At 47.2% G+C, this 17552-nt stretch overlaps 1 protein-coding gene across 4 annotated transcripts in view; it reads right to left on the reverse strand.

Moving 5' to 3' along the window:
• STX2 (syntaxin 2) overlaps window positions 1–17552 on the reverse strand; it is a 185475-nt gene that overhangs the window by 66287 nt on the left and 101636 nt on the right. For all 4 annotated transcript variants that reach the window (XR_004298352.1, XR_004298350.1, XR_004298349.1 and 1 more), the window contains one exon: window positions 3144–3278. The gene's annotated coding sequence lies outside the window, so the exon portion shown is untranslated. The remainder of the gene's footprint in view (window positions 1–3143; window positions 3279–17552) is intronic.

Raw genomic sequence — 17552 nt, forward strand, 5'->3', positions numbered from 1 at the left:
GCGGGAAGCCTGCTTCTCCCTCTCCCACTCCCCCTGCTTGTGTTCCCTTTCTCGCTCTCTGTCAAATAAATAAATAATCTTTAAAAAAAATCTTAAATAAAAAAGAAAAATACTAATCTGCAGAAAAATCCATATGGTTTTCTTTGAAGCTCATTAATTGTTGACAGTGGTTAGCTCAGTGAAAGGGAGAGAGTCAAAAGACACTTGGGTTTTAAAAATCAAATGTATCAATTTACTGCTTGAGCAATGAAAAATTCATTGTAAGAGTCTCAGGGCAGAGAGTATGCATGCACTTGGTCACACACACGCATAAATGCGTGTACACACACCATATAGACACCCATGTTGTGTGTGCAGATGCGTCCACATACCAAGACATCGTGTCTGTGTGTGTATGTGTGTAGACATGGGGATGGGGGGAGGTCTGAAAATTTGTGAAGGAAATACCCAATCGTGCACAGTGATTGCCCACGGGTCTGCATGGGTTTGAGCTTCTCACCTTGACACACCTCTGTGACACATGACTCCAATGAGTATCTACTGCCCTTAAAATCTGACAAAGGAACATGATTTTCAAGATGCTGTCACAGACCCAAGCTTCGGCGAAAGCGTTGTTGGTGACATAACTTCCCCAATTCAGGGCATAAATAAACACTTTAATCATTTATTTACACCGAGGGGCACTGACCCCCGTTTGGAGGGATGGACGTAGTGGTGTTGAGAATAAAGATCACCACAGATTTATAGGTAAAATGCTGCCCTCAGAGAGTCTCAACCCTGGCAATCGTTAAGGCGTGTTTAAGGTGGTTTTAACTACCTTCAGACCGAGGGACCTCTCAGCAAACCTCCTCCTCTGAGTCAAACACGCTGCCCCCACTGAGACTCACTGGCTAGACCTCCTGTTTCGAAAAGTCATGAGGACTCTATTTTCTAATTGCTCTCCCTTCATGGTGAAATAATTCAAACATTCCATTCCCTTCCAAAGTGAGAACAAGAGCTAAATTTAAATGCAATAACTTAATGATGCATCTGCAATCCCGAGCAGCCAACAATCTATCAGAAAAAAATAAAAAAGATCAGCCCATTCCAAATATAGGAAAGATTCACACACATGCATATCACTCCTCTCTGTAGCTTTCAACCCCTGAACGACCAAAATAAAAAACATGCAAAAAAGTATTAAGCTCTTGAAATAACCTGCCTGTTAGCCCTAAGAGAAAAGAGTAACTTATGGGCACTGTAGGCCATGTAGAATAAATGAACTTGAAAGAATTATACACCAGTAATCACTCAGCTCAGATACATCCTCTTTGAAAGTATTACTAATGACACAACTTGTATGTGGAGGGCATGCTGATAAACATCTCTCATTATAAATGATATCCACTGAAGAAACAGACACTGTTATATTGATAATGATGAAAGAGAAAAGGTTTGGGAATATTTTCTAGGCATATTCCTATCTCCAAGAGCCCTGCATTTACTAACTGAATGACGAAATGTTTTTGGCTCTGTAGTAATGAGAACAAATGGTTACCAAGTACATATCCTATATCTGAAACAGCTGAGTTTCACACACAGACTCTTTCTGCCTCCTGCCAGAAAAATGAACACATAAAATAGAAATCAGGGGATTGGGTGTGAACTTAAGACTACTGAACATATACTGGCTGAGTCCATTCCTACCACCATCATCACCAACCCAACCATGATCACTATGATTTCCACCACCATCACCATCACCACCATCACCATCATCACCACCATCACCATCACCACCACCACCATCACCATCATCACCATCATCATCACCATCATCATCACCATTATCACCATCATCATCACCACCATCACCACTATCACCATCATCATCATCACCATCATCATCATCATCATCACCATCATCACCATCATCATCATCACCATCACCACTATCACCATCATCACCACCATCATCACCACCATCACCACCACCATGACCACCATCACCCCTATCTTCACCATGTCCACCATCACCACCACCCCTACCATCCTGTTGACTGGAAAATGAGACTCGGACCCATTATTTTTTCAGGACCAACCCCAAAAGCAAGTCTAGGCAGAGGCACTAAAGGTTCAGCTTGTTCACCTTCTGCTTCATGCTCAAAATGCTTGACTAACAACCATGGCAACCACTGCCTGGGCAGCCACTTACCACATGACAGATTTTTGCAGAAAGAAGCAGCTACTATTCCTACCCCTAAAGTCATCTCATGATCACATGATGTGATCACTGCTCTGTGTTTAGAGCATGCCTCCACCCAAGAACCCTCAAACCAAATAGTGAATAAAAGAATGAGCAAGTCGGCCCAGATTTCTCTCCTGAACACTGGCCTTGGTCATCTGCTAATTTCCCCCTGTGTTTAGGTGTAACTCAACCTCAAAACTGAGCTTCAGTGCAAAACTGAATCTGAATCTTACCCATAAACCTGATTCTTTTCCAATCTTTCTCATCTGAGCAAATGCCGCTTCCCCCTTCACTATGTTGTCTCTGCCCATGATCTGAAAGCCATGCTTGTCATCCCTTCTGACCCCTCTTCCTGTCCAGCCCATCACAACGACTGGCAGATCCTCCTGCCCCAATGCATCTAGAAGCTTTCCATTGTCCCTCACCTCCACCACTAACACTGTGGTCCAAGGCACCACTACCACTCATCTAGGCTACACGGGGGCCTCTGAGTGCTCCTCGCTACCATACTGCCCACATCCCCACACAGAATTTGGTGCAATCAATTTAGAAGGCAAATTTGATCATGTCACTCTCTTACCTAAAATCTGCACTGCTCATAAGATTTAAAATCCTTATCCATAACCTATAAGGTTGTGAATGACCTCTCCCCCATCTGCATCCGGACAACCCCTTCTCACGTATTCAGCTCTTTCTTGCCCCTGGACCTTTGCACTGCCATTCCCTCAGGACACTGCTGTCTCCACAAGAGTACACACAGTTGTTTTATTCACCATTCAGCCCTCCCCAGCTAACCGACACATAGCTGGCATTGATAAACATGTCTTAGAAGAGACCATTAAACAAAGAAGGGATGGATACAAACCCCAACCGGCACAGGAGGATAGAATGTCAGAAGGAAGAAAGGACAACTCACCAAAGAGTTCTACCGCTGGGTTCCTTGTCTCAGGACACAAAGTGGGAAATTGCCGAGTGGGTCTTCCAAAGGTTGGGTCTGATCAAATGCGTCTTCTGAACCCACAGGCTTCAGGTATGATGAGTCATTTCTAAACTGTAAAAAAAAAAAAAAAGTGTATGATCTTCTGTCATAAAATAATGGCTTGTAAGTTGGCTTTTCTGCCTCTTTCGGCTTCCTCTATGCCTCAGATTCAGAGAAAGTCAGGGAACACACTATCACGTTCCAGTTCATAGCACTGAGAGGGCTAAGTAAATGACAGAGCTGAGACTTAATACATGGCCTTCCCAGCCTGACACTTTTCTTTCCCTTCAACCAAATTTCCTGGTGTAGAACAAGGCAAAAATATATACACACCACAAAGCTTTCATGATGCTTTGAGTAAAATTCCAAGCTCCCAAATGTGCCAAGAGAAATTGTGGGTAAGGCTAATTATCCCTCCTTGTGTAAGTGTGACATGCCATTGCTGATGGCAACAAGGGACACAAAGGAGACCACAAATCATCCAGGCATGCTCTAAACATATCCTTAATTAGATAAATATGACTGATGCTCCATGGATTACAAGAAGTGTTACCATAAGTCAAATTAATGAATAAAAAGCAAGATAAAAACCAATGAGCTGCTTGTAGCAAACTCTCAGGGAATTCCCATCTTACCACCAAATATTTAAGAACTAGAAATTTCTATATTTCAGTAGATCTTCAATTGACATAAACAATCAAAATATCAGAAGTTCTTTTACTTCTCTCTTATTTTGTTAATAAGATGTTTTTAAACTTTGTAGAATCACAGAATAAGATAAGTTGAATTTTCTTTGGTTTTATCCAAAAATTTGTAAGTGTCCAGTGTCCAGAGTAATTACGTGGGTGGGGGAAGAACACTTTGAAGCAATTTGGGCTTCAACCTGAAATTTGGAACTGGAAAACAGTCTGTATGAGCAAAATTCAATTTATTGCAATATAGCAAGCATTTTCTGAGTACCTACCAAGTTCCTGGCAGTTGTTAGACCCAAACATAAATAAGAGTGAGTCTTTCCAGGACCCACAGTCTGACAGGCGAGGCCAGAACATGCAAGTATAACTTTATTCAAGCTAGACTTTAATAAGATTTAGAATAATGTGCAGACAAGATATGAGGGGAAGATGTCCAGACAGGAGATTGGAGTCTTATTTCCTGAGGCAGTTAATGACAGAGTCAGGACACAGAGCAGCAGGTAGAGCTCAGAGCAGTGAGGCACCATAATGAGCACCTGCCTGTGTAGACCCCTCCCCAGACCACATGCGTAATGTAGGTAGTTGGGCGTTTCCCCCCATGACTCTCAAATGAGGCAGGAGACTGGAAATTTCATTTTGGTAGAAAATAATAATCACAAGCAAAGACCTTCATATAATGACATTAGGAACTTAAACCCCAAAATGTTCAGTTCCCTGCAACTACCCTGGAGTGAACCCACCATGAACAAACTCCACTGGCATCCACCAAGCCACCTAGACCTCCCTTCAAAGCCAAAGACCAACCAAAGATTACTCACTATATTAAAAAAGCCCTCCAACATGGAAGATTATAATCTAAGTACATAAAAATAAAACCCAGAAGAAGGAGATGGTACGGGCAACCTAACAAAACCTTATAAACAGAAAGAGAACAAGATGCTACAAAAGGAGCAATGAAAGACAAAAAGGATTCTTGCAGATGAAAAAGATAGTTACCAAAATGGAATTTGATTTAAATGGCAGATGTGGAAGATAAAGTTAAGGAAATCTCCTAACATGATAGAAAATATAAAAGAAAGAAATATTTTAAAGATCAATCCAGGAGGTCCAACTTTTACTAATAAGATTTCCAGAAAGAGAAAATGTACAGAAATTGTAGGAAATATATAAGAAAAATTTCTCTGTTAAAGGATTTCATGAGTGGGCTACAAAGTGGATGAAAAGAAACCACATCAAAGAGCATCATGAGATTTGAGGAGATAAATGATAAAGAGAAGATCTTAAACACTTCTAGTTTTTAAAAAAAGTGGAATTTTTAAAAGGAACAAGAGTAGGTTAGGGCATCAAATTTCTCAGCAGCAATCTTGGAAGCCAGCAGAATGCCTTTAAAAATCTGATTGAATATTATTTCCAATTTAAGATTCTATACCCAAAAAGCAGTTGATCAAGTGTGAGGACAAAGGAGAGATATTTCCATACGTGTAAAGGATCATAAAATTTGCTTCCAATGTATTCTTTCTTAGGAAATTACTGTAGGATATGCTGCAGTAAAATAAGTGGGGAAAACCTAAAAGAAAAGCCATAGAATCTAAGGAACAGTAGATCCTACTACACAGTGACAAAGAGAAACTCCAGGGTGACAGCTGAGCCTCAGCTCTTGAGTAATCAGTTTGGAGCAAGAAGACAGAGGGTTTTACAAGTAAAGTATCATGTGAAAAGGAGACTTGAGAAAAGTTTTTGATATGTCAAAGAACTGGGAAAGAATTTTCAGTATGTGGATTGTAAATGGCACAATTAAAAATGAGGCAATTAATAACTCCAGGAAAAGTAAAAAGCCATGCAAGGAAAGAAATGTAATCACGGTCACTAATTGGTTCTAGTTAACAATATATACACAATAACAATGTAAACACTCATTACTGTCTTAACTAAAGTAGCAATTTAACTGTATGTGTAGGTTGGAGGTGGGGTCTAAAAGAACCAAATCTTCATCTACCACAGGACTTCGGAACCTCAGCTCTATAGATATTTGGGGCTAGATATTTCTTTTTTTTTTTTAAGATTTTATTTATTTGACAGAGAGAGACACAGCAAGAGAGGGAACACAGGCGGGGGAGCGGGAGAGGGAGAAGCAGGCTTCCCGCCGAGCAGGGAGCCTGATGCGGGGCTTGATCCCAGCACCCTGGGATCACGACCTGAGCCGAAGGCGGACGCCCAACGACAGAGCCACCCAGGCGCCCCAAGGCTAGATAATTCTTTAGTGTGGGAGCTGTCCTGTGCTTTATAGGATGTTTAGCAGCATCCTTGATAGTAACAACCAAAAGCCAGTAGCACAATCCCCACCCCCAAGTTGTGACAAACAAAAATATCTCAGACATGACCCCTGGGGGCATAATTACCCCTGCTTGAGAGCCACTTATCTACCATAACAGAAAGTGCTATTTCTGACTTACAAAAATTGACAAGTCAAAAACAACAGTGTAGGCATATTATTTAGGATTGTTGAGGTAATTTAAAGAAGAAATTAATAGAAGTATTAAAAGTAGAGTGAAGGAACTGGGCAGTGAAAAGTTGACAAGGTAGGAAATGGCTGGTGTTATATACCTGTAGCCATTATTAACTTTTTAAATTGTGTGCATACACTCTAAATTTTAACATGCAGTTGGAGCTCAAAAAAAAAAAAGGCATACTCATGTCTACTCTGGGAACTCACTCAAGTCTTCATGTATGAATCCTGTTTCAAAGGAAATCTTACACTATTATATTAACTCACTTGGTATGCTTACGTCTTTTCTCAAAGTTGCATGAAACAAATAGTTATCGAGTAACGTCTTTTCATAAAATATCTGTATGCTTCCCAAAATCATCTGGTGCAACATTTTTGGTCCCCCTACTACACTGTGGGAATGACTGCAATAAGCGATGAAAGGCATGGGGAGGTCTTGCCACCCAAACAAGTGGGCCAAATGGAAAGTGAGTCCAAGCACAGAGATGTCCAATGAGAGCCCTGCCCAGCAGAAGAACTACCTCCTTTTGATACAAATCACCAGAGGCCTTACAGCCACCAACCTACACCCTGTCTTGTCCCTCTAAGGAATTGTGTTCTCTCAGAGAAATAGTTGAGGATGACATAAGAAGAAAAAAAAAATAAGGATATGGAACAGTGTGGTAACTTGCGAGTTACGAAAATATTTCCTAATTCTATAAAAAAAGAAAAAAATCTCAGGTAGGACAATAATCCCTAGCCTCTCTGCATTTAGCAAATTTTGGTTCTCTCAGAAGAGAATAAGTAAATGCACCTCTTTTTCTCCGTTTGTCTTCCTGGGCTCTGGGACTCCACTTCTTCAACCACCCTCCACCCTTTGCTCTCTGGCCCTTCTCCTGCCCCCTCCTCAAAGGGGCTAAGTGGTTCCACTGTGTCTCCATCTCAGCAGGCTGACTGGAGAATGTGTTACTGGTTACACAGCATGAAGAACTGCCCTATCTGGTTACATGTGAAGTGTGATTATTATTAATTCAAAAGTGGTCCAGCAAGATAATGCCTTTGAGGGATTGTGTATAACCAACTCTAACGACTCTAAGTGAAATTGAATGGGGAGCTCCACAATCACTTCATACAAAGTTTTAATTAACAGTGCTGTTTGGGCAGATAGAGAAAGAAAAGCAATGATTTATGGATGCACATTTTACTGCTGCCTCCTCAAATGCCAAACAACATAAAACACTGCCCACCAGCTCTACCCCATAAACATGTTCATCATGGATCCAGAATAAATCCTTCCGCCATGAGGGAAGACCCAGTTCTTGCTCTTTAATGTTAGGAATAAACACTTCAACCAACTATTCACTACAAGGCTCTCCCTACATAGAAAAGATGAAAAGGAATCCACTGGTCTTACAACCAGCATGAGCTTGTGACATTTTCACATTTATTATTTCAACGAATATTTGACGTCTACAGACTGAAAATGCCACAATTATGTTTATTATCTAATTACATTCATTATCTGAAGGCTTCACGATGCTAAACCTGGTCTCATTAGCTGGGCTGAGAGAACTGGAAAACGCTTCCCAAAAATCAAATACAAATCAAGAGTGAAAATTTCCACTGGAGACATCATAACTTTGAAAATGTACTGCTTTTGACGCCAGTTATGGGATGGTTAACCAAGCGGAAGCGGACTCAGTTTCAAGGGGAACAGACTTCCCATGGGAGTGAGGTTGCGTGGACGCGCCGTGGGACGCCCAGCCCCGCAGCGGGTGAGACTCCTCTGCCTTCCGTGCTGAGAGGCATCGTGTTGGGAGCATCCTGCTCAGTTCACCCAGTGAACTGACCCCTGGGCCAGAGGATCCTTCCTAACCTGAAACTGGGGCCTGGGGACAGGTTCCGAACGAAATGCCACAGTCATCTAAGTCACAGTTAGGACCCAGCAGCTTTAGGACCAGGACTTATGGCCAACTGCAAGGTTGCCAAATACCCTGCCCCCCTCCATCTCTCAATCCATGAGGGCACTTCGTCTCCAGCCTGGTGCCTCCAGGAGGCTGGCTTTCTGCTTCAGTGTCCAAGCTGTATCTCGTGAACCCATCAGACTCTTCCCCACACCCAGCAGGGGTACTTACACGATGCCGGGGGTCGACGCACTAGTGGGGCAGATGCAGGAGCTGGGGCCTTGGACGGCACCAGCTTCCTCTCCCCTGCATGCCAGGCTCTCTGCTGCCTCCCAGCCTTGTGCTCGGCATCAAGCTGGAAGACTATTTACTTATTCATGGGCTGCCCGAGCCGGCCAGGAACTGCTTTGTGTCAGCTGAATAGGGTGGTAATTCAATCTCCAAATGGGAACTGTTCAGCACAGGGCATATCTGTCATAATGAGTCACGCAGATGAAAAGAACACGGCTTTCAGAGCCACTGGTAAAAGTTGTGTTTTGACAATGGGTAGTGTTATAGGACACAGCCTTCTTTGCCTCGACATCTGAGTCTCCCCCCACCAAACAGTCCCCATGAGATGCATGACGGAGAGGGAGTTACCAGTGGGGTCGTATGCTTGGGAGAAAAAGCAGGGATTGCAGAATAGGCTCCCCACTCCCTTGACAGAAGTATGTACATTTGGAGAGACAGAAGGTAGAAATGCTCAGGAATCAGCAAGAAAAATGAACGGACAATGAAGCCAGAGGAAAGTGTCCAGCCGTCCCCAGGGTTGACTGTGGTCTGGGGCTTTATATATGCATTATCACAACAACAGCGAGGTCTCTAGAAACCCTGGCACTAAGAACTCATGGAGTCTAAAGAACGGCCCCACACGTACAGCTAAGAAGAGCCAAGTCGGGAGGCGGCCCAGGCACCCAGGCTCCCAGAACGCCTCCCCTAGTTTTCCTTGTTGCTAGAGCTCCTGCCCTCCTGCAACAGTTTCTCAAGATTGTAAGACCTGCACTTCATCTGACGTCCTTGTTTCGGCCACAGGAAGTCTCTCTACTAAGCATCCACACCTTCTCCTCCCCATCCCCAGGCCCCTGCGACAAGCCCCTTCCTCTCTCCACTCCCTCACCCACGCGGCTTGGACTCCGTCCTCGTTCTCAGGCCTCAGCAGCCCGGAGAAACCCCACCCCTCAGTCGGCCAACAGGCCACTTTCCCTCCCCGCCCGCACGGCTGCTCCGGAACCACAGGTCAGGCAGTACCTGGACTTACCACAGGCCCCCCAGCAGACCGCCGGCTCCAAGAGGGCGGGGACCACGCCCCTTGCTTTCTGTGTTGAATTCTAAGCCCCCTGCCTGGTGTCAAACCAAAGCAGCTACTCAGACGTTTGCAGAAATAGCAAATGAATGAAGCCTTCACTGCCAGTGGGCCTTGGAACATGCACCAGTCAGGATGGGCGAGGCCACTCGGTAGTAACAAACAACCCTCAAATACCCGTGGCCTGAAACGACAGAGGTTTATTTCCCGCGCATACTCGGTGTCCGTGGGGCACCAGCTGGTGCTCTGCTCACACTGTCCTCACTCTGGGACCCAGACTGGCGGAGCCAGAAATAGAAAATAGGACAGTGTTTGTAGTGGTGAAATAAGATGTCCGCACTACACGGCCCCTGGAGTTCTGCACGGACACGTTCTGCTGAACGAGTCTGCATTTTGCCCACGCTCCTCCCCCTTCCTGTCATCAGGTCTGACGCAGACCCACCCCGAGGAGGAGGCTGTGCCCAACGGTCCCAACAACGCACACGGCGTCCACCCCCACCCTCCCCGCTTTGCAATGCTTACTGTCAGTGCCCCGTTAGAAAGTGAGTTCTCTGAGAACAGGGCTCCCATGATCTCATTTCGCAGCCCACCGCACCCCCAGACACAGAGTAAAATGCTCCATAAACATTTGTTGAATCAAAGGATGAATGGATAAAATAGTATATTACGCTGAAGAAACCACAATATTTTGGTGTGATTAATTGTAAAATTAGTGAATTCAAGAAGCAGTCCCACTAACGTGAAGGTAGTATAATATAAACCCGACTCTGGGATCATGTAATACGAGTAACATAACAACAACAGAAGTTTCGGGGCACGTATATGGAATCCTGAAATTAATGAAGGTGGAGGATTTGTCAAAGTATTCTTGGCACTATTTGCTGGGAGAAATTATTTCTAACACTTGATCAGAACCAATCCTAAGAAATAACAGAATGAGCTGGGGCTTTGGCAGCTTGGAGTAAATATTCTGCAGTGATCTGTGTCTGTTCTCCTAGTCAGTGTTCATCCAGCAAACTTCTCACCTAGACGTGGATCGTCCACACACAGTTCATGAGAATGGGGAGGAAGAAAGTGCACGTTACCAGTGCTCTGTATCACATGAGCTCTTCTGACTTTGCCCATTAATATTTTCTTAAGGTGTTTTGATTATTTGGTGAACTTGGTGAATGTGTTAGCACTGGATAGATGGGTTGAGGAAGTTGGGTTTTGCAGTGAGCAAAATGACCACAGGTTATAACAACCCCTGAGATTTACCCTCCACCCCCGCTTTCCTTAGTATAATGACATAACCAATATCTATTCACTACAAGATGGCATTTGGTGAATAACTTGGAATAACTTGTAAGTTATTCACTTCACGTCCAAAAGCACAGACATCTCAATGTCTCACCCTCCTGATTTCTCCAGGGTCTCCCTGGATCAATACATATTAAAGCTGCCCATGTTGGAATATCCCCCTGGTTGGGATCTGCTGGAAAGAACCTTCACAAGCAACCAAGGTGTCTTCCAGCAGGTGGACAGATGAACAACCTGCGGCCCGGCAGACAGTGGAATGTTACTCAGCACCAAGATGAGAGGAGCTGTCGAGCCCTGAAACCCTAAATACACATCACTAAGTGAAAGAAGCCAATCTGAAGAGGCTAAATACCAAATATGATTCCAACTCTAGGACGTTCTGGAAAAGGCACAACTATGGAGACAGTAAAGACAGTAAAGGATAATTATTTGCCAGGGGTGGGAGGAGCGAGGGTTGAACACTGAGGATTTGGGGCCAGTAAAGCTACGTTGTTGATCCTATAACGGAGGATCCAGGTCATCATACATTTGTCCGAACCTGCAGAATGGACAACGTGGAGTGAGCCCTAAGGTAAACCATGGCCTCTGGTTAGTAACAATGTATCAATATTGGCTCATCAATTGTAGCAAATGTACCCCACCTACAACCGATGTGAGCTGTGGGAAGATTCTGGGCTGGAGGGACGGGGGTCCATGGGGACCTCACTTTCTGATAAACCTTTCTGTAAACTGAAAACTCATTTTTTTGAAAACATTTATTAATTTTTTTTCAGAACTGACCCAAAAAGCACCCCACCGCCTTAACTGCTATTCTTGTGTAGACAACAAGCATCTACGCCAGCCAGGGTCCGTGGATTTATTCCTCTTTACCTCATTGGGCTCATCCGGACATGCCGGGTGGGATGCCTGCTGTCTGGGGGCAAGGGTTTGGGACAACTGTGCCCACTGCTATACCCGTGGCCCTTGGAGTGGCGCCTGGCTCTCAGACAGGACTTCGTAACTAGTGGTGCAATAAAAGATTTCATTTTCTTGTGTTTCCGTTTGGCCCTGAATGACAGTCAGAACATTATCAAGTGAAAATTGAAAGCCTAGATAAAAAAACCTCCCCCAGGAAAAGCAGTCGGGCTGCTACATTCTCCAGAGACGCAAGTCAATAAAGTAATTCTAGAGAGCCGAAGACACTTGGATGGCTCCATAAATTAGCTGGGTGCAAGGGGGCCTCCGCGTCCGGCGTCTCCGCCCCAGGTGTGCATGCCCCGCTGCTGTGGCCTCTGTCCTTGTTGGTCTGAATGATGAACCTTGAGCCACCTGCCGTTTGTCCGGATGGCACAAGGCGCCCGCGGGCTGTCCACCGTCCTGGGGGTTTCTCCTGGTTTCTCACTGATCCTAACCAACTCAGTCACGTGGGACGAGGCAGAGAGAACCAGCTGTCGGGAAAACCTCACCGTCGCCCAGAGGAAAAGGCGCTGAGAGCAAGAGAGCAGGGCCACCCCCAGGACACTGTGTACCTGTGCTCGGGGCCCAGAAGCAACGCCTTGCATTTAATTAAACACGTTTACCGCTCACAAGCAATTTCATCGGCATAATCATCTCCCGTGAAAATTGATTTTGCTCTCACTGGAGGCCCTTGGACAGCCACACGTGGAAGCCTCCATCAGGATGAAGCCTTCCCTCAGCCTAATGTCGTCTTCATTTCCAAACTCAAGTTAAAGTACAGTGTTACTTTCTAAAATAAAATAATTTCAGTAAATCGATTTTCTCTTTTAATGTTAGCTGTTCATTATTAGTGTTAAAACCAGCAGCTCACATTCGGGCACCCATTTTGGACCAAGACCTGTTCCCAGCATGTTACATAGAGCGTCTGCTTAAGTCCCCAGGAGCTCATGCGGCAGGTGCCTGCCCACAGGACACAGGAGGACACGGAGCGTGGAGGAGTCACTCACCTGGGAGGCGAGGGGTCTGGGCTCGGGCCTCACCACCACCCGGTAATGAGCGCCCCGGATGCCAGCGGGTCAGCAGAGACCGAGGAAAAGGGTATTACTCCCCACTGCTGGTGTTTCCAAAGGAAAAAAAAAATTTTTCTTTTCTGATATGCGAGAAATACCCAACATGGGCCTTTGGAAACATTACCTTGAAAACTTCAATACTAGCCAATGGCCAGGAATGACATGAAGCAGAGATGGGGAGACGCCTGCGTGAGGCCAAATAAAGTCACCATGGCAGCCTTCCCCGGGTCTCAGACCCGTTTCTGCAAATGGGGAAAGACCCACTGTTTTATCCAACTACAGTGTGTCCCTAATGGTTTGTTCCGAGCCACTTAAAGATGCCACATCATCATTACAAAATCACGGAAGCGTCCGACAGTCCTCATTCCCATTCTGTTATTTGCTGTCTCCAAGAGAGAAAGCTAAATAATTAGCCAGATCACGCCACCCGACCGGCGCCTCAGAGACAGGCCTCCTAGGGCTGGAGAAGGCTCCCTCCTGACGGATGACTTGCTCGACGTGAAGCCTGACCTCCCGCCACCTTGTGTTTGGACTCCGGCTCCAGCTGGGCCCCTTCCTCCCGCGTCATAATTGTCGCAGCTGGCCCTTTCCCTTAATCAGCCTCGTGGGCTGGGAGGGGCTCATTAGGGCCTGGGAATTAACTGGAGCAGAAAGCAGAAAAGCACACTGGGGCTCTGTTGGTCCTGGAGCCATGGGGAACAAAGCAGGTGACCCCACTGGGGGAGCACTGGAAAACGAGTCACGTGTGAGCACACGCACTCCCCGTGATGGCTCCAGGGTCCACACGGCGAGGGTTGCTCAGCGGGGCTGCCCCAGCCTCGGGCCCTCCGGCCGCGGCTGACCTCTATGCAGGCAGCCAGCATTACGCAGGGCACTGCCCTCAGGCCGTGCCTTGGCCGCCCCCGCTCCCTCCTTTGTTCCTGCCCTCACGACGAGGCTCTTGAACAGAGCAGGGCCCGGAGTTAACGCCGTATCTAACCACCCCACTCCACAGCCCCGGCCTCGGGGCCCGGACCATCCTGGCTTTGGTACAAGGGCTTGGGGCCCCGAGGCAGGGCCGTCACTGTCCCTGTCTTCTCCAGCTCCCGGCCTTACGTTGAAGTCTTCCGTCCATTGCAAGTTGGTCTTAGTGCCTGCTGTAAGTTTAGGATCCAGCTACATTCTTGTGCACGTGGGATGCGGTTTTCCCCACATCTGTGGCAGGGCTGCCCTTCCCCCATCACGTGGCCCCGGCCTCCTGGTCGAAGACCAGCCGGCCGTATGTACGTGGCTTTATTCTGGACTCTGTTCCGTGTCAGCCGTGCAGGATGAGTGAGCTGGGGGTCTGCTGCACCACACCGTGCCCCTGGTGAGCAGGACTGTACCATGAGCTTGAAATTTTCTTAAGACAGTAGAGCCCATGTTCAGTGTTCTTTTGTTTGTTTCTTTGTTTTAAAGATTTCATTTATTTATTTGACAGAGAGAGAAAGCACACAAGCAGGGGGAACGGTTGGCGTGCTGAGACAGGGAGAAAGAGAGAGCAAGAGAGCGAGAGAGAGTCTCAGCAGAGGGCACAGCACATGCAAAGGTCCTGAGGCAGGATCTCTCACTAAAGAGTCCGCCTCTCACTGCCAGAGAAGCTAGACTGCTGCCGCCTCCTTTGAGACAAAGGGAAGGAAGTGGAGAGGTAGAGAGGTCACTGATTTGCTCAAGCAAATCCTTGGAGAGCCCAAGAAGGTGGTAAGAAGATGCCCCGTCCCCCCAGTGCAGCAGAGATAAATCAGCTTTCCCAGCTGTCAGCCTTTAATCCATCTGGGCAGACATGTAAGCTTGGCTAAGAGAGCAGCAAAACCCAGCCCTGAGACGCAGGCTGCATTTAAAACACAACGGCATGGCGACCCAGACTCCACCAGGGCCTTATTCATTAACCCGTCCAGGAAGATGACCCCGTAAAAAGAATCTCAGGTACCTGGGGTGGGAAGATGAAGAGTATCATTATTCCCAGGAGCCCAAACACCAAGCATAGATCAATCTGTGCAAGGCGCCACACCTTCATCCACACCCAGCCATGGCGTGTGGCACACAGGACTCACGGAAGGGACTCCAGGGCCCGCGTGGCCGGCACATGGACAGCCCCAGACAGTGGAGTGTGTGCGACCTCGATCCCTGCCCTGCTTCCGCTCATCATGAAATAACCCTCTTGCAAGAAAAGCTCCCACTGCGGCTGGGGGATGCTCCCTTCATGTCCAGACTGACGGCTGGGAGCTGGAGCTCAGTGGGATTGCAGGTTAGTGAGCTACCACCAGTCAGTGCCACGAAGATGCTCCCCGGAGTGTGCTGGAGCCGGCCTGCACAACCTCGGTCATGAAACACGCAGGAGTGGGAGAGCCCGTCACTGGACCCGAGGGGGCCTGAAATCTGCCCTGATGGGAGTATTTACCCCATGGAATTAGGCAAAGATTGCATGCTAGCTAGTTCACCAGCAAGCACACCACCCTCCCACCCCCACTTCTGTTACGTGGACAAGAAAATACGTAAGAATTAGCGATCCTACAGCACGCACATCCAAGTCATTGGCTCCGTGCCGCCGAGCTCACGGCTCCCTCCCCTCCAGCACCGCTCAGTGAGGCGCTGTGGATCCAATGTTGCATCCCTCCAAAATCTGTGTGTTGAAGTCCTAACCCCCAACGTGGTGGTGTCAGGAGCCGAGGCCTTTGGGAGGTGATGGATACGAGTGTGGGGCCTCCATGAATGGGATTTGTGCTTTTATAAAAGACGCCCCCCCCAAAAAAAAAGACACCCCAGACAGCTCCCTGGTCCTCCCACCACGTGAAGACCCAGCGGGAGATCAGCCGGCTGCAACCCAGGAAAGGGTCTCACCAGAACCTGCCCACACCCGTGCCCCCCCTCGGCTTCCAGACCCCGGCCCGTGCTACTCGAACGTCTGTTGTCCCGTAAGTCTTGGTCCATGTGATTCCGTTACAACAGCCTGGACAGGCTTAGAAACCAGTCAACACACTCCCTCCCCTGGACCAGAGCAACGACAGGGGTGAGGCTGAGACCTACACCAGTCCAGAGCAGTCTATAAGCTGCAGAAAGCCACGGTCTTTCCTACAGGAATTAAGAGAGCAGGTGCGTGGCCTGGTGCTGTCAGAAGCCACTTGGTCACTACAAGGGAAGCCAGCTTCAACTCCAAAGCAGCACAGGTGAGACTGAAAAGAAACCAAGTCCTGGTTTGTGACATTGAGTCTCTGGGTCAAACCACGCCTGACGCTTTCCTGAGCTGGGCCGGCAAGTTATCTGAGCCCATCCACTCCCTCTTAATGCTTAACCCACGTTGCAATGCATTTTTCTCTTAAAGGAAAGATTCCCAACCAATAGAAACCTAAAACCAAGCCTTTCCGTTTTGGTCCTCCCTCGCCTAACTGAACGGATTCATTAAAGCCCTTTCTAATGACTCAATCACTTAAGAGCTTTGCTTGTTCTCCCAAGCTTTTAAAGAAAAACAAACAAACAAAAAGCCCAGAACCCCCAGTGAACGATGCTTCGTGCTCCGTCCGGGCATCGGGATCTGTGAACGCCGAAGCCCGTCCATATGGCAGAGGTGATTAATTTGTATTCGGGCTGCTCTTAATGACTTTGTTCCCACCCCGTCCTTGAGGCTCCTTCCGGTGTGAGTCAGAGCTCACAGACACACTTCGTGCCCTGTACTCTGGACGGAAGGGCGCACCCACGTCCCAGCACGGGTGATCACAGGGTGCACGCAGCACCAGTTAGTGTCTCCTTAATCCCGACGCATCTTCCTCCGCTGACTTTTTTATAATAAATAAAAAACAAAACAAGGGTCCTCGGGGCTCTTGAGAGAAGGGAGAAAGCACCTTCTGTGCCCTCTGCCAATGGGAGAGAGAGTGGCGCGGCTCTGTGCGGGGCGACCTGGCCCCATTTGTCACCAGCGCCTCAACAACGGGTGTTCGATGCAGAAATCCACTTCTAGAAGTCGATCCTGACGGATAATAAGGGATACGATGGAATCAGCGTTATCTTTTAGAATGGCAAAATAACAGTCATCGTTTACAAGAAAACAGACGCGCCCCGGTATCCCCTCAAAACACACTCGACCTTCAGATGGCATTTCCCAAATACCTTAGCAAAATCAGATTCAAGCTGTAAACATCGAATGGCACCCGCCATGATTTCGGCGGGATGTCTCTACATGTGATTCAAATTCCTTCTGAATTATTTTCTATGCTTTGAAAAAAAATTTCTACAATGAATATATGTTACTGTACTAATCAAGTAAAAACAACCTGAAATTACTGTAATCATAAAAAGACATAGAACATGCAGGTAATTTTTGCTGCAAAAACGGTGGAACGGCGAGGAGCCCACGCATCAGCTTTAACGCTGACGCACAGCCATGTGGGTCCCGTGGCTCTCGACGGACGTGCGCTCGGAGGCCCGCTCCCGGGCCTCCTGGTTTCCCGCCTACACAACAGCGGTAAGGTGGAGGAGTTGGGGGGTGGGAGCGGACGGACAAGGACGTACGAGAAGACAGAATCGTGCTAAGCGTGTTAGTCAGCAACCCACCAGCTTCTGTGTCACGTCAGGCGCTGAGTGTGGGGTTTCATGCAATGTACGT

The sequence above is a fragment of the Phoca vitulina genome, unplaced genomic scaffold, assembly GCF_004348235.1.
Source record: "Phoca vitulina isolate PV1807 unplaced genomic scaffold, GSC_HSeal_1.0 scaffold91, whole genome shotgun sequence".
NCBI lineage: Eukaryota > Metazoa > Chordata > Mammalia > Carnivora > Phocidae > Phoca > Phoca vitulina.